Source organism: Perognathus longimembris, chromosome 11 (assembly GCF_023159225.1).
Source record: "Perognathus longimembris pacificus isolate PPM17 chromosome 11, ASM2315922v1, whole genome shotgun sequence".
Taxonomy (NCBI): Eukaryota; Metazoa; Chordata; class Mammalia; order Rodentia; family Heteromyidae; genus Perognathus; species Perognathus longimembris.
In genome coordinates, this window is record NC_063171.1 from 67,075,433 (window position 1) to 67,081,432 (window position 6,000).

Genomic DNA, 6,000 nt, shown 5'->3' on the forward strand with positions numbered 1-6,000 from the left:
ACGGCCACACTCCAGCGAGTGGACCACGACCACAGCCCTGGAGGCCACGGGAAGGCCGTGCTCCAGAGGGCGAGTGGACCACGACCACAGCCCTGGAGGCCACGGGAAGGCCGTGCTCCAGAGGGCGAGTGGACCACGACCACAGCCCTGGAGGCCACGGGACGGCTGTGCTCCAGCGAGTGGACCGCGATCACAGCCCTGGAGGCCACGGGAAGGCTGTGCTCCAGCGGGCGAGTGGACCACGACCACAGCCCTGGAGGCCACGGGAAGGCTGTGCTCCAGCGAGTGGACCACGACCACAGCCCTGGAGGCCACGGGACGGCCACACTCCAGCGAGTGGACCGCGATCACAGCCCTGGAGGCCACGGGACGGCCACACTCCAGCGAGTGGACCGCGATCACAGCCCTGGAGGCCACGGGAAGGCCGTGCTCCAGCGAGTGGACCACGACCACAGCCCTGGAGGCCACGGGAAGGCCGTGCTCCAGCGAGTGGACCACGACCACAGCCCTGGAGGCCACGGGACGGCCATGCTCCAGAGGGCGAGTGGACCACGACCACAGCCCTGGAGGCCACGGGAAGGCTGTGCTCCAGCGAGTGGACCGCGACCACAGCCCTGGAGGCCACGGGACGGCCATGCTCCAGCGGGCGAGTGGACCGCGACCACAGCCCTGGAGGCCACGGGACGGCCATGCTCCAGCGAGTGGACCGCGATCACAGCCCTGGAGGCCACGGGACGGCTGTGCTCCAGCGGGCGAGTGGACCACGTTCACAGCCCTGGAGGCCACGGGAAGGCTGTGCTCCAGCGAGTGGACCGCGACCACAGCCCTGGAGGCCACGGGACGGCTGTGCTCCAGCGAGTGGACCGCGATCACAGCCCTGGAGGCCACGGGACGGCTGTGCTCCAGCGGGCGAGTGGACCGCGATCACAGCCGTGGAGGCCACGGGACGGCCGTGCTCCAGCGAGTGGACCGCGATCACAGCCCTGGAGGCCACGGGAAGGCCGTGCTCCAGCGAGTGGACCACGACCACAGCCCTGGAGGCCACGGGAAGGCCGTGCTCCAGCGAGTGGACCGCGACCACAGCCCTGGAGGCCACGGGAAGGCCGTGCTCCAGCGGGCGAGTGGACTACAACCACAGCCCTGGAGGCCACGGGACGGCCGTGCTCCAGTGGGCAAGTGGACCGCAATCACAGCCGTGGAGGCCACGGGACGGCCGTGCTCCAGCGAGTGGACCGCGATCACAGCCCTGGAGGCCACGGGCTGTGCACTCTGTTCCCCCCGCTCCCCCAGCTCTACGACGATCTCACCGCGGAGTTGGTGGGCAAACGTTTGCCTTTGGGTGGATGTTTGCTTTCCATTCAAAGTGGATGCAACGCCGGCCCTTCTTCTTGCGAGCCGGCTGCAGCGGATCGACAGCCCGCCCTCCCTTCTCGAGAAGGTGGGAAGGCAAATCTCTTAATCCAGGATCATCAGTGACTGACACATCTCACTCAGAACGGGCCAGCGCTGCTCTGCCGGAGACGCTGCCCGCTCGCCTGGGAGGTGCTGCCCCCCCCCACGCCCTGTCTTCCTAAGGGATTAGAGCCCAGGCAGCAGGACGGTGTCCCCCATTTTCTCAATGAAGGAAATCCACTTTTCATTTGGAGAAAGACCCCAGGTGGCGCCCCGCTGGGCGGGGGAGTTGCGTCCCTCGCCCCTCGTTCTGACAGTGCAGCTGGCTTTGGCCGCAGGAGGCCGGCTCGGAAAGTGCGGGACTCGGCCTGGAATCGCTGCCCTGGCCACGGAGCTGGTCACATCTGTGAGGCGTGGCCTGCTCGTCCCCAGGGGAGCCACGGCAGTGACAGTGGACAAACCCCACCCACCTGGCCGCGGCCCAGGGGCGACAGGGGAAAGGAACAGTTGGGGGCGGTGGGGAGGGGCTGGCGGCTGCGAAGCTGACTGCTGACCTTCTGGGGCACACGGGGGGGAGGGGCATGGCCTCCGCCAAGGACGGGGCTCACCCTTCCCAGGTGGCTCAGTGAGCAAGGTCCCGCGCACGTGCCAGGCCTGGGCGGGTGCCGCGCATCGGGCGTGTCCGGCCGCCGGTGTCGGTGGCTCCCAGCCCAGCGCGCACAGGGGGCCCGGCGGCAGCGAGCGACTCCAGGGCTCAGCCTTCCCTGCCGCGAAGGAGGCAGGCTCTGTCAGCTCAGTGCCACACCAGGGTCACCGTGACGGCTGCTCCCTCTGAGAGAGTGGGGGGAGGGCTGGGGAGGGAAGGGGAGGAGCAGGGAGGGCTGGGATCCTGGGACAAGCAGGGAGAGTCCCTCCCTCCCTCCCTCCCCGGTCCTGGGGCTCCCACTCAGGGCCGGGGCGCTGCCCCTGGCTTCTGCTCACGGCTAGCGCTCCACCACGTGGGCCACAGGGCGCCTCTCTTTTCCCTGCTGGGATCAGGACTTCGTCCCCCCAGTCTCCTCCACGCCGCAGAACCCCCTGCTCCCGGCAGCTGAGACCGAAACGGTCTCCAGCAGGAAGGCGGGAAAGTTGGCCCAAAGCTGGGAAGCGGAGGAGGGAGAGCGAGGGGGATGGGAGTGGCGTCCGTGGTGATGACGCGGGCTGAGGATGTGGAGTCGGGAGCACGGAGCGCAAGGCACAGCTGTCACGCATCGCGCCGGCAAGGTCGCCCAGGAGCACGGGCCGGTGGACGGTCTTCTCTTTTTGCGTTAGAATTCCTACCAGGATATTCTTAGGAGGGGTCCCAGGGCGCAAGAGCTAGGTGCATACGATCACATAAAACCATGCTTAGCCGAACACCCTCCAAGGGGTGGAAACCAGAGGGTTGGGATTTGCGTGCTGATTGCGGCTCATTCACCCCCGCCCCGCCCCGGCTTATTGCCTTTGGTCACTGTTTTTTTTTTTTTTTTTTGGCCAGTCCTGGGCCTTGGACTCAGGGCCTGAGCACTGTCCCTGGCTTCTTCCCGCTCAAGGCTAGCACTCCGCCACTTGAGCCACAGCGCCGCTTCTGGCCGTTTTTCTGTATAAGTGGTGCTGGGGAATCGAACCTAAGGCCTCGTGTATCCGAGGCAGGCACTCTTGCCACTAGGCCATATCCCCAGCCCTTGGTCACTGTTTTTGATTTCCGTCTTCTTCGTCTTGTGAACGTTTATCTGATCTGGGGAGGGGCAGGGGAAGCACAGAGCAGCGGGACAGAGGGGAGCGGCAGCGATACTCATGAGACACTATGCTGGAAATGAACTTTGCAACTCGGGAGGGAGGGAGAGGGGGAAACCTGGAGGAAAGGAGGGAGAGGGTGACACTGCTCAAAAGGAAATGGACTCAATTCCTGACTTACATAAATGTAACCCCCCTTCCATCACCTTTACAATAACAGTTTTTCAAAAGACTTGCTATCTATTCCAAGTAAGGCCTAAATGATGTCTTTCTAAGATTTAAGATGAGAAATGTGACTGAAATATTTTGTGAATAAATAATGTACACGACCATACTTCTCATAAAGAATAAGACAGTGTCTCAAAGTTCCACTCCATCCCCAGAGAGCCTGAACAGACAAATCCACCAGGAAGAAAAAGAACAAAGCCAGAGGCAACACAAACCAGACGCCCAGACACAGCTTCCATTCTCAGTGACAGGAGCCAGATGGTAGAGAAGGAAACAGACCTGCAGACCACGGTGGAGCTCCCAGAGTGCACCGGGGCAAGAAGACAGACCTGCAGACCACGGTGGAGCTCCCAGAATGCACCGGGGCAAGAAGACAGACCTGCAGACCACGGAGGAGCACCCAGAGTGCACCGGGGCAAGAAGACAGACCTGCAGACCACGGGGGAGACCCAGAATGCACCGGGGCAAGAAGACAGACCTGCAGACCACGGAGGAGCTCCCAGAGTGCACCGGGGCAAGAAGACAGACCTGCAGACCACGGAGGAGCTCCCAGAGTGCACCGGGGCAAGAAGACAGACCTGCAGACCACAGAGGAGCACCCAGAATGCACCGGGGCAAGAAGACAGACCTGCAGATCACGGGGGAGCACCCAGAGTGCACCGGGGCAAGAAGACAGACCTGCAGACCACGGGGGAGACCCAGAATGCACCGGGGCAAGAAGACAGACCTGCAGACCACGGAGGAGCACCCAGAGTGCACCGGGGCAAGAAGACAGAGCTGCAGACCACGGAGGAGCTCCCAGAGTGCACCGGGGCAAGAAGACAGACCTGCAGACCACGGAGGAGCTCCCAGAGTGCACCGGGGCAAGAAGACAGACCTGCAGACCACGGAGGAGCTCCCAGAGTGCACCGGGGCAAGAAGACAGACCTGCAGACCACGGAGGAGCACCCAGAGTGCACCGGGGCAAGAAGACAGACTGCAGACCACGGGGGAGCACCCAGAGTGCACCGGGGCAAGAAGACAGACCTGCAGACCACGGGGAAGTTCCCCAGAGCGCACCACGCAGGGCACCCACCTCCTCCAGCAAAGCCGCCCTGAGCCAGCATGGTGAAAGGGCGTCTCAGCGCCGGGCTGGGAGCCCAGGGCCACGTGCAGATGGTGCTCAGGACTCGGTGCTGGGAAGAACGCGTGCGTGTGCGTTCTCCAGGATGGCGTCTGAGGAGCCCTGGGTGCGAGGGCCGGTGCCCATGTGCACGCGGCCCCGGCAACCTGTGCCACCCCTGCGTGGAAGACGGGACTGGGCCTCGTGGACACCACCATCCCGAGAAGTGGACCAAAGGCCCAAGTGTAGACCTGTGACTGAAAGCCCCGAGAGACAGAACCGCGCTCCCCAGCCGATGGGTTCGACACATGTCGAGTCTAGGGTTTGGATATGATCTGAGAATCACACAATCCCAAAATTGACAAACTAAAAAGATCCTTACTGCAAGGGAAAACAAACAATGAGGAGACAACCTAGAGAACGGAAAATACCTGCCAACTACCCAGCCCACAAAAGATTAATATCTGCATTACCCGAGGAACTCCGAGATCGTAACAAAGAAACCATCCAATTACAGAATGCGCAACTGAGCTGGATAGGTTTCTCCAAAGAACAAACGCATACACGGAGGAATGCTAGGTATCGTTAGTCATCATGGAAGTGCAAATGAAAGCCAGAACAAGATGGTATCTCAGCCTGGGGAAAGTGGCTCTTATCCAAACGCAAACCAGAACAAGTGCCGGTGAGGATGTAAAAAGCGCAAATGACACAGCACCGCGGGGCCAACGTGCAGGTTCCTTAGAAAAGTACAAACAGACCTGGTATCTGACCCAGCCGTCCATCGTCTGGAAAGAACAGGCGACAAAGTGAGCAAACTATGAAGAGCACGTGCTGGCTCTGCATACGCGGTGCGGCTCCAAGAGCCAGTACACAGAGCCAGCCTGGACACCCACCCGCGAAGGAACAGGCAAAGAAAACGTGGCGGGAGGAGGTAACTGTACAAGAAATGCACCGACTGCCTTATGTATGAAACTGTAGCCCCTCTGTACTTCACTTTGACAATAAATAGCAATTATTCAGAAAAAGAAAACGTGGCACCCATCTGCACAGTGGAACAGTATTCAGCCACGAAGAGGAAGGAAGTCCTGGGATTTTCAGCTTACGGGGTGGAGCCCGAAGGCATAATTTAAATGAGAAAAGCCAACACAAACACAAGTACTGTAGATTCTTTCTCCTTTATGGAAAGTTAAACAAAAGGTTGACCTGAATACAGAGTAGTGATTATGAGTGGCTGGGGGCTGGGGGGGGGGCAGGGGGGGTGGTCTAGATTTGATCCGTGAGTGCTGTATACTTGTACTGAGATGTCCCATGCAACCCCATTAAGATGTACAACATCTATCAACAAAACGGCAAAACGATAATAAAAAATTCTGCTTCTGGGTAAAAGTGGACACTGTTTGTGTGGGGAGCACAGTCAGAGGAAGCGCTGTAACTTACTGCGTCACGCTCTCAGGACGGTGTTCCATCCTGGGCCCTGTAAAATCACCAGTGAGGGAGCCAGGGGAACAGTCACCAGACGGGAC